A 12,021-nucleotide genomic window follows, 5' to 3' on the forward strand; every position below is an offset into this window, starting at 1 on the left:
TCTGGCCTAGGCCTTTACTGCTGTAGGTACTATTCCAATGCGCAGAGCCTATTGGGAAAATAGGAGCTACACTACATGGCGCCCAACGCGTTTGGAAAGGGCGATAAAACTAACGTAAGACATTTAGAGTAACTCAGTCGTGCTTTCTCACTCAGACCCCTTTTCCCAAATACTCCAAAGACGTCTGGAGTGGGTGAAAGGTTATAATATCCTCCAAAACCTCGCAGGAGGGAACTCCTATGTATGGTTCTTGGTCTAGTCAACGTTGAAGGATAAAACAGTTCCAAAATATTGTGCACCTAATCTCTGTTTCCATAAAGAAACCTGATCTGCAAACAAAAGACAAAAGCTTCCTGTCGGTAAAATGACAGAGAGTGATGAAGAAAGAGAGGCAATTAGATTAGCTACTGAAATAGCAGCAGCTGATACTACAGCACTCGATGCAGACCCGGATATAATACTCATCCAGGTCGCCAAAAGGAGAGCTATAACTCTAAAACTTATAGAAAATGGACTGACACCTAGAGGTGGCACAGTCATATTCGTAATCGAGGCACACGAATATCGGCAGACAGAGGTATACTATACATGGATAAATTTTCCAGCAGCAAATGCTGTAACAAAGTACTTCCACTATTACAAAGTAGAGGAACCTCCTAATGAGTACACTCCTTTCGAGGAGGTGGAAGTACCACTCAAATTCCAAGAGCATTTGCTCTTATTTGATGGCGCCCTAAAACATAACAATCACATTACAAGGCTCGGTCCTTTAGGAAGACCAGGAGCAACGTGGCCGGTCCTAGCCGGATACACACCACATCCAGACATCGAAAGAATGCCTGCAGCAGAGCTGTTAATACAGCTAAAACAACTACTAAAAATTCACAGACAATTAGTTCAGTATGTAATGCGGACTTCAACAATTCAGCCAGCGATTAAACTTCCACAGCTGACCCCTCACCAGGGGAACACAAATAAAATTACACCACAGAACATCCAATCCTGCCTAGGTAAAGTTCCAGCTAAACGGGAACAAATACCATTCTGGTTGGCACAGAAAATTACCCAAATAGAGGCGGTGTTTCCTGACACCACCCCGCTGGAAAAACACAGGATTCTGACTATATGTCTCCCAATGGGAATCGCACCACACATTGAGGACTGTGACACTTGGGGTACAGTCTTTGCTTCCATCTATACAAAAACACACGGTGTTCCATCCATTTCGGTGATACCAGATGTGCTAAAACAAATTCAAGATGAATACGGTCCAGAACCTGCTTTAACTCTTGGTATGAAATTACTGAAAGACTTCAAGCAAGTCTCGGCTATATTACTAGCCAACATAAAAGGTGAAGCAGCAAACGTGGCGATCCGCCAGAGGTTAAAAGAGACAGATATAGCAGACCAACCAGCTGAAATTGCCAGAATCATAGAAAAATCCTATGAAGAACTAGGCAGAGATAGTCTAGGTGGAATACCAGTAAAACCGCAACTGACTACAAGTCCAGAAAAAATATTTTTTAATAATAATAATTCACCAAAAAAGAACTGGGATGGAAATAAACAATCCAATCCTAAAGAAAAGAAATTCCAGTCCAGAGGAAGGTCTCCTAGGCGAAGAGAGAAATCTCCAAACCCGAGACAAAGGTCACCTCAGAGTGAACCCTCTGGGAATAGATATAACCTTAGAAATAGGGATAATATTAAAAAACCTGATAGATATCAAGACATTGATACACGTCCCTCTCAATCTTTTCAGAATTCCTCGCAGAAATCGGAAAGAAGAGGACGATCAGAAGAGCACGCCAAGTCCAAAGACAAGGAACCTGCTCAACTGAAAAAGAAATCACAATTTCCAAAAAAGAAGGTAGCCAGTATCAAGGTAGTTAACAATGCCGAGAATACTGAGGACACAACTGAAAAACGGAGAATGGGCTCAAACAATGCTAGACAGCGCAGCAGAGGTGAGCATAGCTCGCAAAGTCCTTATGAATCATCTGGAGACAGTGGACACGAATGAATACCTTCAAGTGGAAACTGCAGATACCAGAGTTAGCAAGCCCCACAAAATATACGAGATAACATTACGTATAGAGGGAGATAAGACTAGGAAAATAAGGGGACTATTTTGGGATAACCTATCCAAAGGCTATGACATCCTTCTAGCTGAAAAAGACTGGCCACCAGAGTTTGTCAGGGAGTGCCCTCATGGCGAAGAAGTAATTATGCCTGCCTTCTCGAATCAAATACCGATTCATAAAAAATATACACTTGCTAGAAAGTGGGCAGTGGCCTTAGCACCTGCTTTATATAAAAATCACGTAGGATGGGATGAGGATTCTCCACCTCACAAAGTCCAGCTAAAATCACAACCAACTGCACAAAGGCAGTACCCAATTAAGCAAGAAGCTAAAAAACAAGTAAATGAAATACTAGATCAGCTAGAATACCAAGGGGTGATTGAAACTTGCACCTCACAAATGAACAATCCTTTATTTCCGGTCTCCAAACCAGACAATTCGTACCGTCTAGTTTTGGATTACCGACACCTTAACACATGTTGCAAAACTTTTGCAGTGCAAAACTCACACAGTGCTGCACTAATGAATAACATAGTGCGCAAAAAATACAAAACAACCTTGGACATCTCCAACGGATTCTTTTGTCAAAACATAGCACCAGAGAGCAGATATTTAACTGCATTTTCAGTAAATGGCACTCAAAAACAATTCTGTCGGTTAGCCCAGGGGTACAAGAACAGCCCGGGGGTATTCTCAGCGAGAGTAACAGAATTACTACAACTATATGATGATGAAGCATTATCTTATGTCGACGACATTTACTTAACAGATGATGACTTGGAGACTCACTTGAAAAGAGTGAACACCATAATACTTGGTTTCGCTGCAGAGGGTTACAAATTCAACTTCAAAAAGTCCAGAATTGCCCATCTGACGGTCCTATTCTTAGGATATGAGTTATCAAGTGAAGGCAAAAGCCTGGCAGACAATTTCCTAGAGAAATGTGCCGTAATCCAAGCTCCTAAAACACTAAAAAACCTAGAGTCAATTCTAGGCTTCCTAAATTTCGGAAGAACTTACATTGCAAATTATGCAGAAAGGGTCAAACCCCTTTACGATCTAATTAAACCAGACTTTAAAAGATCCAGTTGGACTCGAGCACACACAGAAATTTTGAGATCCTTACAAACAGACATGCTAATTAAAACAAAATTAGAAACCCGTGATAATACACGCAACCTTGTGATCCGAGTCATCCCAGGGAGATGCGGATTCACATACCTGACTTCTAATGAGGGAGATAAGGTACCAATTGCATTCAAATCACATTTGTACACAAAAGCTGAACAGAGATTCAACAACAAAGGAAAAATTGTTCAAGCAGTTCAAACCGCAATAGCTAGAGAAAAAGACATAGCTGACGGTAGACATATCACAGTCAGAACAGCAGAATCAGCCTTTGAGGCATTAACAACACCGTGTAATTTACCAACAACAACATTGGATCCAGAATGGTTACAATGGGTAAATTCAATCACAACGGACAAAGTATATTACTTCTTTGATCCAGAACTAGAAGAATTAAAAAATCTAAAATATGAAAAAACGTATCCTCTGCCAATCGACATTCTGCCTCTACGACATTACGCCTGTGTAATCTATACAGACGGACATGCTCAACCCTCCGTTTGGGGAGAACATGCATACAATCCCACATGTGAGATTACAAAAGAAGTATGGCACGGAGGTAAACTAAGACCTCTATTAACAAAATCACACTCAGTAGAAACTAATTCAGAACTACAAACTGAAATATTAGCTTTGAAAATGGCGCTAGATAATGCGGATCGCGAATTCCCGACACTTATAGTGTCAGATTCATATTTCTGCGTCAAAGCATATAACAAGGATTTGCAGACCTGGATTCAGAACGATTACAAAGATGACACGGATGCACCAATAAAGCAGAAACTGCTCTGGGAACAGGTAGCTCTTTTGAAAAAAGAACTACCAAAGACTCACGTGACACACTCACTGAGTCACCAGCGTGATGGCGTTCACGTTGTAGGGAATTCATTGGCTGAAACAGCCGCAGCGGCAGCCAGTAAACCGGCTCCCGTAGATCGAAAAAAGCGTACATTAAAATACATTGACGGCGAAACATTGCTGGCAGTAAAAACGTCATCAAAAGGCGACTGCTCGGCGTTACCGATCAACTATCCACTCAATTACACATACATCATAGATGCAAACTCCATTCCTTTTGCTCGAATCCCTGGAGTGGGGGATAGAGTGATTCCAAACATGGATAGGAGAAACTTGTTAATCGCAGACGCGCACATGGGCGAGGGTCTCAGACACCTTAAATTAAAAGATTCTCTGGAAGAATTACAATCACGGTACTGGTGGCCAGGCATGAGCCTGCACTACACCATGTTTGTAAAAAACTGCCCAAACTGCAACATAGATCGCAGTGGGGAGAGAAGCAGTTTAATACCTCGTCGTATCAAGGCAGATAACATCACCACTAAAAAGAATGGCTTGCGATTAACATATACAGGCTAGTTCCCACTTATAATGTAGATCCACAGCACTCGGCTGACGTCCGGACTGTTATACAAGATTTGCGAGTCGAAATGGCATATACGCTAAGAGCATGCTACGTTCGACCATTTTTTTTTCCTTTTTCTCAGGCAATCCAGCCTGGGGGGGGAAAGAATGGCCAAATGAGCACAGCCCAGCGGGAATCTTCTCACTTCCTTCCTGAGGGTATGGGATGGTGTAAAGAAAAAACCAAGACAGAAAGCAATCTATAATAGAAAGGATATTAGGTTCGGGAGCTGGGTGGGTCAAACATCTAATAAGTGTCCAACGTAGTCTAAATAACTTGCCAAGAAATTCTCTGAAGGGATTCAGTCCGTACGAATTATTATTCGGAACTAGGATGTTGATCTCTGACCTTGATAGTCAGACTTCAGTGGTAACAGAAAAAAACTTTGATGTCAAAGACCGTTTGGCTATTTTGCAGGACTTAAACAAAACAAGAAAAGACCTGAGCAACATACAGTTGAAAGAACAGCCAACGACCACTGAAGAATCACCACCTGTCCCAGCAAGACCTGTCTGGATTCCAAAAGTCGGGGATCTAGTCAGGGAGAAGATCGCGGTAAAGAAGGAATTTGGGCCTTCTTACAGAAAAGCAGTTCCTGTCTTGTCTGTCAACGGGACAAGATCAGTTGTACTACCGCCACTTGCTGGAAAAAAGGAGAACCGAGTTGTATCAATCGACCTGGTAAAACCACAACATGTGGCCGATAACCAACAGTAGGCCAAGTGGACTCCCAATAAGTAGCAGAACACCAAGGTTTGCTACCAGTACAGAGGTCCTATCAAAGAGGCTCATCACATTCGAAACGCCTACAGAAGAACAACAAGGACTATGCAACAATGCAATAGAACTTAGACCTCTGAAAACCCAAATAAAGACATTTAGCAGAGACACACCAATCTATACAGAAGTACCAAGTGAAAATGCAAGAAACAAAAATCCTGAACCAATTGGAACAATTGACAGAACTGCATCCGGTTACTTCATCAACTTCGATGATTCCTCTGAAGGCTTCAGCGAACAAAAGACACAGCCATCATCAAAATCCTTTAAAGACAAAGCGAAGGAACTTCTGAAACAACTGAAAGAAACATATCTAGTTTCTCCATGGATTGAATTCTGGGTGGGTTTTGGTGCATTTATCCTCATACTTTGGCTCATCATGGTATTTACTTTGGGACGCTTCATTGAGGGAAAATATGCTAAAATGGACACAGCAAGTCAGAACATCAACTTGGTCCTCAAACCACACACATCTTCACACGTCGAGAAACGAGAACTTTCTTCAGAACTTTCTTCAGCCAATTTCACAGCAATTCCAATACCTGGTGGGGTAGCCTGGGACAACACTGACTATGAAATTTATGGTCCGGTCGAGATCCTGAAATATCCACACCAAATCAAGATCTCCTTGAGTGACTTTGCAAAACCGAACTCATTTGCTGATGATTGGGACTTTGAAAGTATAAACAATATGATGTCTGACTTAGTAATGTCTGCTAAATTTACAAAACATGATTATTTGCAAGGTTCTACAAATTATGACAGCATGTACTGCTATAACCATTATGGTAACCATTTCTTGCATAAATCTGCACAACCTAGAAATGTTTTAAATTTTAATCAATGGGAACATTGTGCTACACCTCCAAAAGGGAGCTCTAGAACCGTGTATGGCAAATATTCATATTTTTCAGGTTTTAACATAACTAATGCTGAAACATTTTATTACAAATTGTCAAACAAGACAGGGATGAAAACCATGATAACCAACACAAAATTGATATATTCAGATTCTTTCTTTGAAAAAATGAATACTTTTGGATTTGATTATTGGGACAAACATGTTGATTTGAAAAGTGTTTGGGGCACAAAAGAATGGCAAGTACAGGGTTTAGAAGCTTTGTTTAGAGCCTGCATGATCCCAGAACAAATGATATTTTTAAATGACACCGTTCAACAAACCACCTGTCTTGGCTTAGCCAAAATCAAAGATTTAAATAACCTGTCTATTCCAAAGCCAACAATGTTTAGCAATAACTCTGAAACAGATGAAGAAATAGACATAAACCATATACTTAACCAAAACAGAACACATCCTGATTGGAAACAATGGTTGATCTGGCCCACAGATACAAATAACTGTCAAGATAGATTCCTGAATAAAACACAGGGTTTCAAAATGAACAGGCCAGACCCTAGATATCCCCAAAGACATCACCCAGGGATAATAACAACCTACAGTGTGGGCAAATTATGCCTTCAATGGCTACAAACTTCCACACTGCCTGAAAATACGCAACACCTAACTTTACTTACTGATGGTGCTGACTTGCGTGATTTCATACTGGGACCACGCAAACAGCGTCATAAGCGTTTTGTGGAAAAGTAAATTTTGCCATGTTCTGTGTCCCTACGCTTCATCCATCATATGTTATGTGTGCATGACCAATATGCATATGTTATTCCCCATGCCTGATTAATGACGCAATTACAGTTGTGTCCACCTCTGATATGTTAGTTTCCAGTCCTCGTGAATACTACGAATATCAGGCCTATGTAAAGTAATGTTGCCACGTTTCCCAGTGTGCACGTTATTCCATTATAAAGTCCCCGTTTCCAGGCCTCAAAAGGGCCCGGACATCAGATTCAGCTCCTGTCTCCTGAAAGCCTCGCAGAGGAGCGATACAGCCCCCACCTGTATCCTCGACCCTTCACTTACTTCCTGCCTCGCAGTGCCCGGTGCAGCTTGGCTCTGCCTCTGAGTCTGCCAAAAGTATGTTATAGTTCCAGCTATCAGTTCAGTCCTCCTTCTCTGCATTCCTGAGCTACTGAACTGCATCAATAGTTTCCGTCATTGTCTAGCCTACCCGGCTCCACGTTAGAGAAATACTGTATTAATGGTCATTTAATATTCATCACGCACTACATGTAGAATAATGTATGGTCCAGTCTTAGAATCAAGTTAGCTTTTCCCCTCATGACTTCTAGTTTATATCAACATGTTCCCTAAACATCAGATACCAGATAGGGTTTAGGTACATGTCGCTCCGACCCTCCAGACTCTAGTCTCTGCTCCTAACACAGAGTTCATAGCCCCCAGCTTCTCCTAGTAACACGTCATTGCTAGTTTTCGCGCACCATTAGGTTAGAGGTCCCGGCTCCTTAGGTAGCCCCCTCCTATGTTTCCGCCCATTCATGACATATTCTGTTACGTTTGCGTCACATGTCTATGTATACTCCCAGTTACACCTCTTTTTACTGTTATCTCTCGCGACTGCTACGCGTCACGCCTTCTGCTCCACCCACTGCTACGCCTACTGCAATGTAATGCTATGTGTTCGCGCTATGTATATATGCCTGTGTTTTGTTATTGAATGTTAGCGCGCTCATCCCAGACCTAGCCCCAGCAGCTGCTGGGCCTCTTTTCCCCTGCTGGGCCCCAGTTGTCCTGCTGGGCCCTGTCATTCTGTTCCTATGCAGGTTGTCCTGATCCTGTCCTTATGCTGTAATAAACCTGCAGAAACTCCTACTACCTCGAATCTTGACTCTTATTTATTGAGCTATCTGTTATGCTATAAGTCTAGTCAAAAATAGGGTATTATTTATTTATTTACCACATAATGGCGCCCGAATAGGGACTTGCCCTTTCCCCACGCGTCGGTGAAGCCACGCCGACCCCCTGACCCTCTGCAGTCGTGACGGAACTCTTCTGCGCAGTGGCAGATATTTCTGCTCAAGTATCCCTCAGGCCCACGGAGGAGACGGAGGAGGCGGTCCAGCATCCGAACGAGACGGTGGAGGAACGCGGCGAGTCCCGACCAGAGCCCAAGCCGAGAGTCCAAGGTCCGAGGTATCCGGAGGCCCACCCGTAACTGAAGTCCGAAGTTCGTCGTCCGTCGTCCAGTCCAGTCCGAGGCCTTCCGTTCCGTGCTGCCCGGTGAGTACCATTGCTGGGGTAGTATCTAGACAGGACCAATTTAAATTGACTCCTGGTCCGTGGGTTGGTGGTGCCCAGACTCACAAACGAAGTGTTCACCTAGGTGGATACGGGTCTTGATGTGTCCCTTTATGGGACCGGTATGTTCCGTACTGTTACAGCAGTGCATCCAGTAACTCTAGTCTGTTCCGTTCTCAAGAAAATCTGTTCTATTTCTGTTCTCAGTATTCCAGGTAATATTCTGTTCGAACTGTTATTTATAATGTTCTTCATGTAATTTACTGTTGTGGTATGAGTGCGATGTGATTTTGTGTTTTTATTGTGTATTGTATTGTGTCCAGATTACAGTTCAGTCATGCCCATATTTTCCAAGTTACGTCAGTTAAAAACTAGAAAGGGTCTGTTAGAGGAAGCAGTTCCTGTCCCGCCTAGGGACAGTCCAGGTCACTTTATGTATCAGAAACATGGCATAAGCGCCATATTGTATCTAGATTTATGGGTAGAGTATACCAAACAGTTAGAAGAAAAGTACAGATGGCCCGTATCGGGTACATGGGATGCCGAATGTATCATGCGAGTAGAAGAAGCATTATGGAAAAAGAAAGCCAGACAGTCACAGAAAGATGCCATCGAGTTATGGCGTAAGGAAGCTCATAGAAGAACGGAAAAGGAAGTCAGAAAATCAGAGTTAAGTAGAGAATCCCAGGAACGAGCCCAAGAAAGAGAATTAATCGAGATAGGTGAACAAGTCAAAACCGAACAGTCAGACAGACAGAGGCATGCCCTTATTAAGGGTATGTATCCTCTCCTTGCCGAAGGCTTGCCAAAAGCGACCCCAGAGGCACCCAGTAATTTCCCGCCACCATTAATTCCGACCAAGCTACGTCACAAACCGACCGCAGCTGATATTTTTATTTCGTCCTATCTGGACGACACAGTCCCAGAATATGCAAATCCTGTTCGCGCTCCGCTAGTCCCTGTAAATCAGGCACTTCCCGCTCCTACAGACACCGGAGTACCTGTTACGGTACCCCCGGTCCAGCCTACAGTTCCATTTCCCACTCTGCCAGGACGTAGAGCCTCAGTAGACGACTCCAGTTTAGGGGCCGCAGGAGGAGCTACTCCTCAAACCCCGCCGCCACACAAGCGTTTATCGGCACTCGAATTACATGCTCAAGCATCACAGCGTACTCCTAAAAGTAATAAGTCTGTTACAGAAATCAGGCAAGCCCTTAACGAATGTGTCTATGATCCAGTTCCAGGCGAATATACTATGGTTTTATATTCCTTGCGTGTAAGGAGAGTGACCGAGTATCTAGTCACCTTACCGAATATGAAAGAAGATCTAGACAGAATATATCGTTTCATCCGTACAGGGGAGGATCCAGAAAGTATTGGCGAGATTATGTCTCAAAGGAAAGCCGAGATTCAGCTCATGATATTAAAGTTCCTGATCAATTGTCTAATAAGAGAACAAGATTACCCGTCTAAAGATCCCGCCGAAATGAGAATCCTGACAAGGTGGAGTGATAATATAGCCGAGGGTAAGCACAAGACCGTCAGTGCCATGGAGAGTATGTACAAGAAAATTCGTAAAGAAATAATAAGGTTACACGACCAGCGTAAAGCAGCACAAGTAAGCGAGAAAGAAAGTATCTCTGATCCTGAAGAGGAAGAGAACGAGAATCCCGCCAGAATAGCGTATGTAGGAAAATCCAGATTTCCAGATCGCCATTTACGTCTAGAACCCAAGTCTATTTTTCATCTAGCACCAGAACAAGGTTCTCTAGAACAAGTATTTCAAGCTACCGATCACATTCTGAAATCACGAGTCGGTTACAGTGAATTAAGTACTATGCATGAACAAGAACTAGCCCGATCAGCAGTCCGATGGATTACTGATTCTACCACTTTTCCAGACGAAATAGTGGCACAAGTGTTTCTGAAATTGCCCCCAGCCGAGCAACGACTGGTGGGTATGTATATGATCCAGCACCTCATCACTCTGTATGAGGGTCAACATTCTGATCCAGGTCCGTTGCACGATATCCTGAACGAGTTACTCCAGTATAGATGGAGAGGTCTAGGTACTGATTTAATTAGTGTCATTCTAGAACAGCGCCACAAATATAGAACGTTCCTGAACCCGCATTTTGTTCATGTCTCACCCCCAGAAAATAAGCCATTTTACATAGACAGACAGAATCCATTACGAGAAGTCCACCCAGTCCAAGGGGCGGGTGGCGTAATGCAACGAGTGTTCGTATACACTCCAATATCAAAGATGGAACTTCTTGAAATGAAGAAATTAATTCCCTGTCATGACAAAGATCCAGCAGGGTTCCATAGAGAATTAAAAGACATGCTCCGTATGGGAGAATACACTTACCCAGACATCATTAAAATGTTAAAGGTCCTGTTACCCGCAGGGGTGTATGAAAAGTTAAAGGAAAAAGAATGGGAGGTGGGAGAGAAAAAGATCGATTGGACAGCTCTAGAAGCTGAAGACAAGGCACGAGTACCAGGTACCGGTCTTGGAGATAAATGTAAAGAATTACCAGAATTACTGATTCAAGTTTTACCCAGATTATTGACAACGAGAAAAGAAGACTGGGATGCAATCTCAGCCTGTAAACAGAAACAAGATGAAGATATTAGTGATTTTTATTCTAGATTTGAAAAATGTTTCAGTATTAACAGTGGTCTCAAGACAAGTAGTGAGTCATACCCTCATCTTTTCGTCACCAAATTAGTCGAGAATTCAAGTCCGCAAATTAAAAATCGAGTTTTGAAAGTCGAAAGCACCTGGCAAGCAAATACTCCGTCCCAGATGCTCCAGATGCTCCAGTATCACCAGAATAGAATCAGAGAAGAGCAAGAACACGAGAGAAAACGTATGAAAGACACGAAAATGAAAGTGCTAGTTGCACAATCTGTTCCTCAAGACAGTCAGAAGAGGGGTCCGAATCAAGCCAGTCATCCTGCAGCTCCCGTTAAAGGGAACTGCAATTATTGTAAACAGCCAGGTCATTTTATAAACGAGTGTGCAGTTCTGAAACACAACATAGCTACCGGTAAGACTAAAGAAAGACCACGTCCGCCAAGACAAGAACAAGTTTCACAGATTCCTCAGCCACAGAATGCACAACAGACAGTTTCAGTACCGCAGCCTATTGCTGCAACACAGCATGTTACGTCACAGATGTACCAGTATGCACAGTCCGAGTATCCAGAGTACCAGTCATATTCATGAAACAGCCTAGAGAGGGAGGTAGGCTTGCCTCTCATCGAGATACCTGTAGATCAAGAAGGTCCTTATGTTCACAGTCAAGTATTAGGGAAAGACAGAAAGTTTTTGATCGATACAGGGGCAAGTAGGACCACAATTAGTCATGCCGAAGTTCCAGGGGCTCCGCTCTCAGGCTCAAGAAATGTTTCCCTTGGATTTT

General features: G+C 42.9%; 1 protein-coding gene across 5 annotated transcripts in view; it reads left to right on the plus strand.

The window, feature by feature from the left end:
* Positions 1-12,021, plus strand: part of STRADA (STE20 related adaptor alpha) — a 231,010-nt gene that overhangs the window by 201,091 nt on the left and 17,898 nt on the right. The window lies entirely within an intron of this gene.

Source organism: Lissotriton helveticus, chromosome 5_1, assembly GCF_964261635.1.
Source record: "Lissotriton helveticus chromosome 5_1, aLisHel1.1, whole genome shotgun sequence".
NCBI lineage: Eukaryota > Metazoa > Chordata > Amphibia > Caudata > Salamandridae > Lissotriton > Lissotriton helveticus.